A 13,683-nucleotide genomic window follows, 5' to 3' on the forward strand; every position below is an offset into this window, starting at 1 on the left:
AAAAAAAAAAACAAATACATTTATAGTTTTTACCAAATAAAACAATAACTCGCGTACTTTTTTAAGAATGTTGATACTCAACTTCTAGAGAAATTTTTACAACACACGGGTTTTAATCATTCAATAGTTTAGGCTATAGTCACACGGTTCACCATTCTCTTCAGTAAGTGGTATGAGTTTGGATACGCGGTTCGTCACTCTAAAAAAAATTAGATGTGCAAGGGTTTAAAAATTAGGTGCACGAGGGGAATAAATAGCTTGTTGTGTCTCTTTGGTACTTCAATTCAACCGAATTAAAAAGGAATCGGGACGAACCAAAGAGAACCAGAATTCGATTCCAGCGAACCAATTCGCGGTTCTCCACCAGCCCCAGCGGATTCTGTTTCCAGCCAATAATTGATCAATGGTCTTAGGGATCTTAGCATACTACACATATAGTAAGGAACCGTATTGAGGCCAAACTTAGAGAGTGATTCCTACCTGCAAAACTTAAACGCTGATGTTTTCAACCACTTAAATTACTCAGAATTTTGTCAACAATATTATTAAATGGTCTAATAGTGACTCATCAAAGACCTTACAATGGTCCATCTATTCAAGACCTGCAGTGCTCACACAATGTCTTTCAAAGGTGCTCACACAATACAATTCGGGCTCATCACAACACGAAACGAGATCTCTTAACAACCTCATCTATCATTTTACCATCCAACAGTCACTACTGGCCCCCTGGTACACAATCACTTTATGCAAACTCATAAACCCAAAGCTAAACTTTGAACACTTTTCCCTCACTCTAACCATCACCGAGAAACTCATCGGAGTATCTCGTCTACCGTATTGGTCATCCATCGCACGGATATCATATTTGGACAGATCAGTTATAGTAATCACAAAAATTGTATTTAAAGTTAAGAATCATATGAAGAACAACTAATGAAATGCATCTAAGTTTTTCCAAAATAAAAATATGACTTTTTTAATTTTAATTTACATTTTTGCCAAAAAAAATTTGTGTACATTTTATAATGCATATTTTTGTTTAAAAATTTATAGTACTTAAAATATACAAAATAACTTTTCGGTGAAACATATCCCGTGTAGGCGCACGGGTCTCAAACTAGTAGAGTAACAATAAAAGTTGGTTAAGTGTGTTAGAATTTTTATAACTAAATGACTAGTTTGACAAAAAAAAAATAAATGTCATGCTTAAAACTTTAAATTCTTGTCAAAAAATGCTTACAACTTTAAATTAGTTAAAAGACTATGGTGTTGGTTTGATCTTGGTGATTTTTGTCGTCCAACATGTAGCGTGTGTATGATATGTATAATGTGTATAATCACACAAACTTCTAGTAAAATTCCATTGGGTGGTTTTTGATACAAAGCAAAACAAACATTCTTTTAAGCACTACAACGAAGAATTAATGATGCCATATTTTGAATCACGTTTAGTAGACTGGCTAATGTTGCTCTTAAGCAAACTATCCAACTCTTTAACGAACCTCTCCATAGCTTGAGTTGGCAAACAAAGTGGTATAACCAAACCTTCCTCTCCTTTAGCATTTTTGAAAGGTATATAAAAGCTAGCAACAACACCAGGTGTAACACCAACTCCTCCTGTAGCTGGTCCTCCATATACAGCTTTCCCCCAACCAAAATCAACCTCTCTAAGTCCCCAGCATGTGTAACATCAGACACTAAGTACATTCTCACCACTGTGAAATGTGGTCGACCCTTGATAACCATTAAATCTGCCATTGAATGCATATATTCTTGAGTGACATCTGATTTAGCTTTTTTAACTAACTCAAGTGCATACCCTAATGGATTTTCAATTAGTTTTCCTGCAGTTGTAATTGCAACAGGAAACGCAAAAGCATTTCCATAGTAACCTTTTGGCAACGGGGGATTGAACGTGCGACGTGCATTGTATAGGCAAATTATGCGAACTTCCTCGTCTGTATCTGGTTGTAATGCGATTGTACGGCAACGCCAAAGGCATGCAGTGATGATTTCGAATTTGGATTGTTGTTGTAGGTGACGTGGAAATAGAGGACGAAGTGCAGATAACTCCGTTGGACCGAAGAAAAAAGAGCGGTGGACCATTTCATCTAAGGGTATAATGGTTCCTTTTGTGTCAGGAACTTGTTCGTATTCACGATGAGTGCATGTTACTCTTGGTGGATCCCTTGCGTTTAGAAGCTCTCTATGCCATACCGGTGAGATTGTGATAGATTTACGTTTGGATATCAACAGAATTCAAAACTATGCAAATGATAAACAAAGAAAAACAAAAGAAGATAAAAACGGCAATTTTTTTCATAGCATTCTCAGTAGCAACACACCTTCTTATATAGGTAGGTTTAGACACTACTGAATTGGGCCATGGGCCTTACAAGAAAACTGACTCTAACAATAAAGACTAAATGAGAACCCCTTTATTAAATGAGAATCCCTTTATTTGAGAATGTAATCTTTGGTCCTCATAGGCTTGATGCTGATTCTTTTGCTCTCTTGCAGCCCCAAGTTGCTATCATTGCTATCCGGTTCAGAAGAAACCTTGACCTCAAGGTTTGGGGTAAATGATGGTGTGAGGGAGGGTACACCGGTCTTGAGCAGTCGGGAATCTGGGTAGTCTTTCTCTTCACTGTCGTTTTCTGTGTGACTCTTGTGAGTGGTTTGCTGTTTGTCTTCATTGTTATCAGTTGAAGGGTCTAAAATAGTGCTTTGTTCTAGCTCTGCATGTATGGGTGAAAAATGGTTTGCTGGGCTTTGGCCATGGTATTTTCTGAGTTGTGAGACATGTATAATAGGATGTATTTTTGAGGTTTTTGGAAGGTCCAACTCGTAGGCGACGACACCTATACGACGGAGGACTGCAAACGGCCCATAGAACCGCTTAGAGAGCTTCGGAGAGACAAGTATGTTCACTATTTGCTGACGGTAAGGTTGAAGTCTTAAAAGGACCAGATCACCAGGCTCAAAGGTACAGTTTGTGCGCTTCCTGTCAGCTTGATGTTTCATCTTTTCTCTGCTTCTTTTTAAGTTATCCTTGAGTGTGTTCAAGAGCTGTTGTCTTTTTTCCAGGGACTCATCTAAGTCTGTAATGGTAGTGTGACCTTTGACATAGTTGAGGACGGTTGGAGGACTGCGTCCATATAAAGCTTGGAAGGGGGACATCTGAATCGCTGAATGGAAGGAGGTGTTGTACCAGTATTCAGCAAGGTGCAAAAACTTAAACCACTGACGAGGATGGTCGCTGGCGAAACATCTTAGGTAAGTTTCCAGACTTCTATTGACAACTTCAGTCTGGCCGTCTGTTTCCGGGTGGTAGGCCGAGCTGAACTTTAGAGTTGTTCCCTGTACTCTGAAAAGTTCCTTCCAAAAATTGCTGAGGAAGATTGGGTCTCTGTCAGATACGATGGAGTTGGGGACACCATGTAGGCGGCAGACTTCAGAAGAGAAACATAGAGCGAGATCTCTTGCTGTGAACTTGGTAGGCAAAGCAATGAAGTGAACAAACTTGGATAAACGGTCACAAATTACCCATATAGCTGTGTGGCCAAAAGAATTGGGTAAGTGTGTGATGAAGTCCATGGACAGATCTTCCCATACTTGTGCTGGAGTACCCAAAGGTTGTAACATGCCTTGTTTTTTTTGTAGGTAGGTATTTGTTGTGTTGACAAGTGTATTTGTGTGCGCCAGGCCAGAGAAATGAAGCTGCAAGCCGTGAGTAAGTTGGCTGTGCACCTGAGTGTCCTGCGGTGGGTGTGTCATGGAATTCAGCCAGCAATGCTCTCCTCCAGTCAGGTACGTCAGGAACATATATTCTGCCTTTAAATAATAGGAGTCCATCCTTGAAAGTGTAATGAGAAGTGGGACTGTTATCTTGAAGTAACTTTGTACATACCTGTTTCCCTTCTGGATTGTTCAGATAAAATGTCCGTAACTCTTGCAACATGTTGGGAACCGTAGAAGAAATAGCCAGGAGGACAGAGCTAGAGTCATCACTGAATTGCCTACTGAGGGCGTCCGCCACCAGGTTAGTTTTTCCTGGTTTGTAGTGAATGTCAAAACTAAATCCTTGTAGTTTTGCTGCCCATTTTTGTTGCTCGGGTGTTTGAATGGTCTGAATTAGCAGTTCTTTGAGGCTTTTCTGATCTATGAAAATGTGGAAATGTCTTCCAATCAGGTATTGGCGCCATTTTTTGACCGCTTCGGTGATGGCGAAGAGCTCACGGACATAAACTGAAGCCTGCTGCATACGGTTGCACATTTTCCTGCTGAAAAAAGCTAAAGGATGCCCTTCTTGAGACAGTAACGCTCCTATAGCTACTGCTGATGCATCCGTTTCAAGCATAAACGGTTTCGAAAAGTCTGGCAGAATTAATACTGGTGTAGAAGTCATTTCTTTCTTGAGTGTTGTAAATGCTTCAGCTGCTTGTAAATTCCATGCAAACCTTGTAACTTTTAATAAATCCGTGCGTGGAGCGGCTATAGTAGCGTAGTTACGCACAAAACGACGGTAAAATCCGGTGAGACCGAGAAATCCGCGTAGTGCTGTGAGAGACTTTGGCACCGGCCAGCTGAGAATGGCCTCGATCTTTTCTGGGTCCGGCTGAACACCATCAGCTGAGATCACATGACCAAGGTAGTCAACCTGTGGGACTGCAAAAATACATTTAGATAGCTTGGCAAAAAATTTATTGTCATGTAATAATTGCAGAACTAATTGAAGGTGTTGTATATGCTCAGAGTGTGAGTTACTAAAAATGAGAATGTCATCAAAAAATACTAAAACAAATTTACGCAAGTAGGGACGGAATAGATCATTCATAGCTGATTGAAAAGTAGAGGGGGCATTAGATAAACCAAAAGGCATGACCAAAAATTCATAATGGCCGTCAAAAGTGCGGAAAGCCATTTTGTGAGTATCATTTGGCATAACCTGAATCTGATGATATCCCGATCGTAAATCCATCTTAGTGAATACAGTTGCTGATCCCAATTCATCCAAAAGCTCATCAATTGTTGGTATAGGGAAACGATCGCGAATCGTAACTGCATTTAGTGCCTGATAGTCGACGCAAAAACGCCAAGTGCCATCTTTTTTTGCGGACTAAGAGAACCGCTGATGAGTAAGGGTTGTTGCTTGGAGTGATTATACCCTCTTTGAGCATATCATGGATGATTGTGGTCATGGCTTCCTTTTGAGAATGTGGATAGCGGTAAGGTTTGACGTTTATTGGGGCCGTGTTGGGTTGAAGTGGTATGTGATGGTCATGATGGCATGGTTGGGGTAGGCCATGTGGGGTTTGAAAGACATCTGGATATGTATTGATCAACTGCTTTATGTCGGCTGGGATGGTGTCGGGCAGTTGTGGAGGGGGCGGTTTGGTTTCTTGATTTGTTATAGGTGTATAAGTAAGGAGGTGCATAGAAGCAATGGATTCGGTTCGAACAAGGTGGCAGATGTGGTGGAAAGTCGAAGGTGAGGGATGCGTTGGTAGGTCATTTTGGAGAGTGATAGTGTTGTTATGATGGTAGAAGGATATTGAAGGGACCGCGAAATCAGCAGTAATTGGGCCAAGTGTTTGTAGCCATTCCATGCCAAGCACTACATCTGCTCCTTCAATTGGTATAAGGTAAAATGGAATGTGAAAAATTTTGTTGAAGGTTGATGGGTACTTGAGGGCAGAAACCAGAACAATGAATACGGGACCCATTTCCTACCATAACAGAGAACCTAGGGATAGAGTTGCGCGGAATCTGCAGGTGGTGTGCAATCCGTGGCTGCATGATGTTGTGTGTACTCCCGGTATCAATGAGTACAAATACGGGGAGGCCGTAGATGTATCCTTTGAACTTGAGGGTCCTGGGCGATGGCTGGCCTGTGACTGCTTGCAAGGAGAGGTAAAAATAAGACGCAACCGTATCGTCCTCTGGATCAATACTATCCGGCACATCTGTAGGCTCTTCGTCCGGGTCGATGATAAGCAAGAGGTACTTCCCGGTGGCACAACGGTGGCCCACAATGTATTTCTCATCACAATTATAGCAAAGGCCTTGGGCTCTCCTCTCTTGCATTTGGGCTGCGAACAAACGGCGAATTGGCAATTTGGTGTTTTGTGGTGGGTTGGGGTTAGTTGTTTGTAGTGGTAGGGCAGGTCGTGTGGCAGTAGGGTTAGTGGTTGGAGCACGGTTTCCAGAAGCCAGCAATGGGGTGTTTGTTGCGTTTCGTGGTGTTGTTTGACGATTGGGGCGGATTTTAGAATCCTTTATTTTGGCTTCAATGAGTTTGGCTAAGCCAATGGCTTGTGTGATGGTATAAGGCTTTTGGACAACTAGTTCGTGTCGAATTTCGGGTATGAGTCCCGACACAAAACAGTTTAGGAGTGCTTCCGGTGGAAGACCGATAACGCGATTTCCCAACTTTTCAAATTGAGTTTGGTAATCGGTGACTGAGCCATATTGGCGTAACTTGAAGAGTTGGGCTTGGTGGTTTTCATAGGTAGATGGTCCAAACCTAAGTTCTAGGGCTCTAGAAAACGAGGTCCAATTAAACAGTTGGTGGTTTTGGTGCATCCACTTAAACCAGTTGAGGGCATCACCCTTCATGTAAAAAGAAGCCAGAGATAACCTGTTTTCACTTGGGATGTTGTAAAATGAGAAAAATTGTTCCGCTTGGAACAACCACTCAAGCGGTTCAGAGCCATCAAAAATTGAGAGTTCAATCTTTGGCGTTCGAAAGGTGGGAGGAAATAGGGCTTGTGCTGATTGTGTGGCATACGGGCTTTGTAGGTTGTGGTTAAATGGCTGAGGCGGTGGTTGGAAAGTACCGAAAGGGATGGCGTTGTTGAACAAGGGTTGTGGTGTGTATAGGGGTGTGGTCTGGAACGGAGAGGCGTGGACAGTTGGTTGGGGTAGCGGTGTATGGGGTGGTGCCGTGGGTAAGGCAACAGGAATTGGGGTTGTTGGGGAAGTAAATATGGGGTTTGTGATGGTGGGGGAAAAGGGGAAAATTTGTGAGAAATTTGTTGTCTGTTGAGTTGGTGTGACGGTAGTGGACAGAAGGGGAATTTGTGATAAATTAGTGGTTTGTTGAGGTGAAGTGGGGGACGGGGAAGGAGTGAAAGTTATGATGGGTTGTGTATGTGTGGAAGAAGAAATTATGGGTGAGCTAGGTAGTGTTGTGGTGTGGTTGGCTGGGAAAGAAACAGTGTTACCTGGGATGCTTAACGGCGGCGGGTCGGATGGGGGAGGCCGGGAGTGTAAGGCGGTGGTAATCAAAGCCATGAGAGCTTCGTGCCTTTCATCAAGAAGCTTCTGGAAATGGAAATCGCGAGAGTCCAGAAGTTGTTGTTGATTTTCTAACTTGGTATTCATGATGCCCAATTGCTCCGTGAAGTTTGAGTTGGTGGCGTTGAGGGATTGCTCCATGAGCTGATGAGTAGCTTGGATGGCATCCTCAAGATCCTTAGAGGTTGGATTGACGGGTTTAGGAGGCATTGAGTGCAGCAATGAAAGCACCAATGATAGATTTACGTTTGGATATCAACATAATTCAAAACTATGCAAATGATAAACAAAGAAAAACAAAGGAAAACAAAAGAAGATAAAAACGGCAATTTTTTTCATAGCATTCTCAGTAGCAACACACCTCCTTATATAGGTAGGTTTAGACACTATGACCTAGTACTGAATTGGGCCATGGGCCTTACAAGAAAACTGACTCTAACAATAAAGACTAAATGAGAACCCCTTTATTAAATGAGAACCCCTTTATTTGAGAATGTAATCTTTGGTCCACATAGGCTTGATGCTGATTCTTTTGCTCTCTTGCAGCCCCAAGTTGCTATCAGATTGAAGGTTCATTCATCCCGCAAGAAATTTCACCCAAGGCACTCATGAATTGGACCAAACCCGTCGCATCGCTCATCGTATGGTTTAGACGAAGAGCAAATATGAAACCACCACACTTGAGACGTGTTACCTGCACATAGTTACAAATCAATTATGTAAGAGATGTGATATATGTGGTGCGACATACTTGACACACGAATACGCATGAACCCTTTAACAACATGCAAGTTTCCCATAAAAAGAAAATCAAAGACTTTAAGATCAAAACTCAAAACTCTTTTAACCCCATTAAGTATTGGATTGTTGGTATCAAACAAGACAAAACATCGGAGAAGTGGCAAGAAATATGATGTACTAGTAATTTATAACTTGTGATTTCTTGTAAAAGAATAAATCAGGAATTGAATGCATTATTTTAAGTTATATTTAAATTAAAAAAGAAGCAAGTTAGTAGTGTCGTGCAATTAAAGCGAAAACATTGTCGTACCATTTAGTATTTTCCTAATCATAATTTTATTTTGATAAATTAATTAAAATTGGACCACAATTAAAACACTTGTGATTGTTAAAAAAAAATTTGAGTTAATTAATTAGGTTATAAACAAATGTCGACTTTTCTAGATCTATTCAATGGTTTTTTTGTTTTGACAAATGCATCTATTCAATGTTTTTTTTGGTGAGAAATACATCTATTCAATGATGGTATACTAAAGATGTCCTTAATTTAATATTCAATTTTTTTTAAATTAAATGTCCACTTGTTTCTATACATTTAAATAAAATGAGAGTGCAATTTAAGTAGTGACATTGAGTCTAGTGAAAGAGGTTAAACTCTTTCAACATAACAAAGCAATGTTACAACATGGATCGAAAGATATACCCATATTTAGTGTCCAAGACACTTTAAATATAATTACTTCGAATGGAATGAATATATCAAAAATAAGAATCCAGTAATAAATTTGAATAACTATTTTATTTTATTTTTGGCTTCCTTTAAATGCTATCTCCAGTAGTCTAGATTTATTAAAGAGATCTACAGTAGTCCAGAGAGCAGACATTATTGACCGAATGGCGAATTTCGATAACAATTTTGTGTGTGCTATTATTCTGCATTTAGCTTGACTACGGGGAAATTTTGCGTAGTTTCCTAACAAAAATGATATTAACACCAAAACAATGGTCAAGGATAATGAATGATATCCGGCCTTTCATATAATCCAAAAAAATGGTTTTTCATGTTCATTTATATCGACTATAAGTGATCTCTAAAATTACCAATTCAGTCACATGTGGAACAAAAAATTTAGAAGGCTATGAGAAAATTGAATTCGGTGATAAACCATAATAAGACCCTTCTCAAAATATGACCCATAAAATGAGTCACTGATTCAACAAACTAAAATTAACGATGAAACACAATCAAAGAAACATGATATGTCAAAAGTCAACCCACTGACAAAGACAAAAGATCTCAAACTAGGCTGTGATGAAGTAACCAAAGCACAAAGAAACCATGGTGGCATTCCAAGGGGTCCTTGAAGATCAATTTTGCAACAATCATAGGACCACGGTTGATAGGTAGCGGACAATTAATCGGAGAGAGAATTGCAATGTACAATATCACTAGACTCTATTGACGACAATGTATGTTTTATCATTGTATAATTACTAGCGTCGCGTGTCCGTCTATGAGCTTTTTCTACTGAACTAATGTATGTATAGAATTGACTATCATTCTTGTGAAAATATTGGTTTTGTTTTAAGTTTGCATGTAATTTATATATTTTTCATGAACCTACAAATAAAATAATATATCACAATTCTTTATATTTTGTTTGGGTTCATAACTAATTTATATATAGAAGAAACAACCATTTATATATAGAATATTTAACTTGATTTTTAGCTGTCTTTTATTTCAACACATTCTTTTTAGTTAATGAAGATACATGAATGATATTTGAAAGACTTTCTTAAAGAGTATAACTTTTACAAATTGAAAGTTAAAATAAAAGGTTGTAGTGATGACTACAACAACACCAAACAAAAACCATAAAGACCTAAATTTCTCGAGTGACTTTTTATTTTTATTTTTTTTGGAACAAATTTCTCGCGTGACTTAAACAAAAAAAATAAATGGTAACCATAATTTTTGGACTGTTCCAAATTGTGTTTCATAATACTTGAGCATGTATATTCATCCCCGCACTATGTGGCTTTAATTGCATATTGTTTGCACCTTTTCTTGGTACTTTGATCTATCTAGTGCCTTCTTTTTCAAGCTTGCTTATACTACTACTTCCCTCTGATTCAAAAAACCGAGCATTCTTCAATACATAAATCAAAATTGTTAAATATAGAGTTCACCATCAAAGTGTAAGATGTGTTCATCATCTCAATTAACACCACACTCTCAATGTCCACAAAAGAAGTGGTGGTTGAAACATAACAAGAGTAGAGTTTAACAATAGTATTCAAACCTCTCCACCCCTACCCCTTCCATTGACACAACCTTTCCCTTCTTCCATCATTTTGTTCGACTTCGATTAGGATATGTATTTAGGCCGCCATTGGAGGGTGACCCCTATCTCTCTCTCTCCACCCCATTTTCACATTGAACAAATACCAATAGAAAAAAAAAATAGATGTAATACGTACAATTTTTTTTTGTGGTGGCCGGGATTCGAACCCCGGACCTACAATTTTTTTTTTGTGGTGGCTGGGATTCGAACCCCGGACCTTGCATATATTATGCATTATCCTTACCAACTGAGTCAAGCTCACGGAAACACACGTACAATAATTATAATTAGAAAATAGAAATAAGTTAAAGATTAAAATACAATAATAACAATGAGAAAAAATTTAAAATAATTGTAGTAACAAAATAGAGCAATGCTATATCTCTAGAAAAATAACATCAAGAATTCTTCAAGAATAAAGAATAGCCAATCACAATGCACTATTTGCTACAATTCAAGGAGGTGTGCTGAAAAATAGGAAGTGGACAAATAAATCATCCAATTAAAATTTGCCAACTATTTCTTGAAAAATTCTTAAAGCTATTTTTCTTGAGAAGTAGCATTTTCCAACAAAATAAATTACAGTTTTCGTAAATCACTACAAATATAGAGCACTAGAGAACCCTTTGTTTTCTTTCCTCATTAAATCAACTTTTCATCCTTTTCCTTTTTGAATAAAAAAAACATTGATGCATTCAATATTAAATTACAAAGTAGCAGAGTAAATAACAAAAATATATACAACCAATATCATAATGAAAATAAGAAAAGGGAAATTAAGAGTTTTTTTTTTAACAGTGCCAAAAAAATAATTAAATATATTAAATTAAAAGGAGGGAATGAAGCTACTTCCATGTTGACTTACTGATGGATGCACTGGGTTGTGTGTAGCTTTCCTTTCGATGTTGTAGAGCGTAGTACTCGCCATAGATGTAAGGTATCCTGGCGATGGAGTGTCAAGTGTGACATGCTTTATTACCTTCGTCAGTGGCGGCATGCAAGTGGAACTCCTCTTCCATCTTCGTCGTCTCTTGTTTTTTCAGATTTTTTTTTCTTCGGAAAATATAATACAAATAGAATAACAACAATTCAGATAAATATCATCTAACAAACATATATTGAACATCCCCCATCCATTAAATGTTGATGAAGGAAATGAAAGACTAATAAAGAAAATATTTTTTGATTCATGTATATACCTCAATCTTCCCAATATTATATTCTCTCTGATAATTTTTGTTTCATTTCCAATTTGATATGGATTTTTTTCTTCTTCGTCATCGCTGTCTCCAAAGTAATAGACATTTGAATGCTTTAGACATTCATTGTTCTCTATTTTTTGTACAAATCACATACATATTTATGCAAAGATACAAAATCAGGATATAAGACATACTCTAAAACATCACATACATATTATGAAGAATATCAGGACCATCAATCAACTCTTGCAAGAGGTAGAGAGCCCTTGTGGATAAAAAAGAACACCGTCATTCTTAAAAAATAAAATCAACATAAGAACTAATCAAAGCATAACTTGCAGATACATACTCCAACTGTTGCACCTAGAGGATTAACCAAAAAAACACATTCATGATGGTAATATAATTCGTTCCTGAGGAATTCAAATGCATATAAAGGCAAAAAAAAAACTATTTCGTTCCTGAGGAATTCAAATAGATTGTGCAATCGGCATCAAGTAAGATTCGAACGAAAACGTTAATGAGAGTGTATCGCAACATTCGAACGAAAACGTTAATTAAAATAGATTGAAAGTGAGAATGAAACATATATACAGTCAAAATTCAGAGTTTAATTAATGGAAAAAAAAATTCAAACAAATTGTTAAAACTTATAACCTCTCTCATGCTCCTTTCAATTGTTTGTCTCTCTTGAGAAAAATTGTGGAACCGCATAAAACTGCTCAATTCTAAGTGGGTTTGATTTATTAATTAGCAACAATGGCATTTTGAGTTTACGGTAAAATGAGAAGTAAAATAGGCTACATCAAAACAATTCTTTGGGTTTATATATGCTATAGATAGATAGATAATGATCTCATCAAATAATGATCTCATCTATGATATAAATTTAGATACCTTTTGTTTGCAATGATGCTTTCTACTCACTTTGATCTTCCCTATTCTTCAATTGCTTTGATTTCCCTGGAAGCAATCTCTTTCCATTTCACCAACTAAATTTTGAAGTGATGTGAATAGGAAATATTGTTTTGGAATAGATAATGGGAGAAAAAGATAGAAACAATATTTAGTACACTTTCTTGTACCACCCGCAAATTTGGGATAGAAAATTGCCATGAATCTTTTTAGTGGTTTGATGAAATGATAAAGTTGAATAAAAAACTGTGTTAAGAGGGGATATTTTGGAAGTTGATATGAACGTGCTCTCTTTGATTCAATAAAAGTAATTGTTGTCTTTAATTAAAAAAAAAAAAAACTGCTGCTTTATCATTTGAAAAAATACTGTCAAAATTGGAAGTTACATAATGGGTGGAAGTTAGAGGATAAAATTGGAATGTAAAATAGGCTACACCAAACCAAAAAGTATTGCCTTTATTAATAGGTATAGATATCGAACACATGTTACCACGTCAATTGACAACTTGTACATTTTCTTATTCATTAATTGACGTAACAATACATTATTAACATTAATAGATGTGCATAAATCACGATAGAGGAATGAAAAAACACTATACCACGTCACACTTTTTCTGTGCAAATCCTAAACACCATGAAAGGTATCGAGAGATTTCTCCCAATCATGGTCCATGTTGGGGGATTTCTCCCACCAACCTAATTATTTATTACTTTGATTTGGTTAACATGCTGGCTAAGATTTTCCTTTATTATATGGTGATCTCACATCTCCAATATGTGGATGATAGTCTATGTATAGAGGAAGCGACAATGTGTAATCTTTAGATGTTGAAGGCATTTTTTAGAGGTTTTGAAGTAGTGTCAGGTCTAAAAGTTAGTTGTTACCAAAGTTGTTTGGGGGAGAGAAGAGAACAATTTAATTAGTATATATATGTTATTTTAATAAAAATAGAAATTCAACGTGAACAATTTTAAGGTGTTGCTTTAATGGATAAATTAAGAAAAAAAAAACTATTCTAATTTCTCCATGTAAGAACGAGTATCAACTGGTGTGCTACAAAGAAAAATCTAAAAATAATGTATTACAACAATGTAATTTAGAATTATTGTCGTTGATATTCTATTAAAAAAATTACACAAGAAAATAATAGACGTTGTCATAGGGTTAAAAT

At 37.3% G+C, this 13,683-nt stretch overlaps 1 pseudogene; it reads right to left on the reverse strand.

Annotated features, from left to right (window-relative positions):
- Nucleotides 1–1,265: 1,265 nt before the first annotated feature.
- LOC146953875 (benzyl alcohol O-benzoyltransferase pseudogene) lies at nt 1,266–11,319 on the reverse strand (annotated as a pseudogene).
- Nucleotides 11,320–13,683: the final 2,364 nt, after the last annotated feature.

This window comes from Medicago sativa, chromosome 1 (assembly GCF_051527215.1).
Source record: "Medicago sativa cultivar Bolivia chromosome 1, Bolivia_mono, whole genome shotgun sequence".
NCBI classification, from domain to species: domain Eukaryota; kingdom Viridiplantae; phylum Streptophyta; class Magnoliopsida; order Fabales; family Fabaceae; genus Medicago; species Medicago sativa.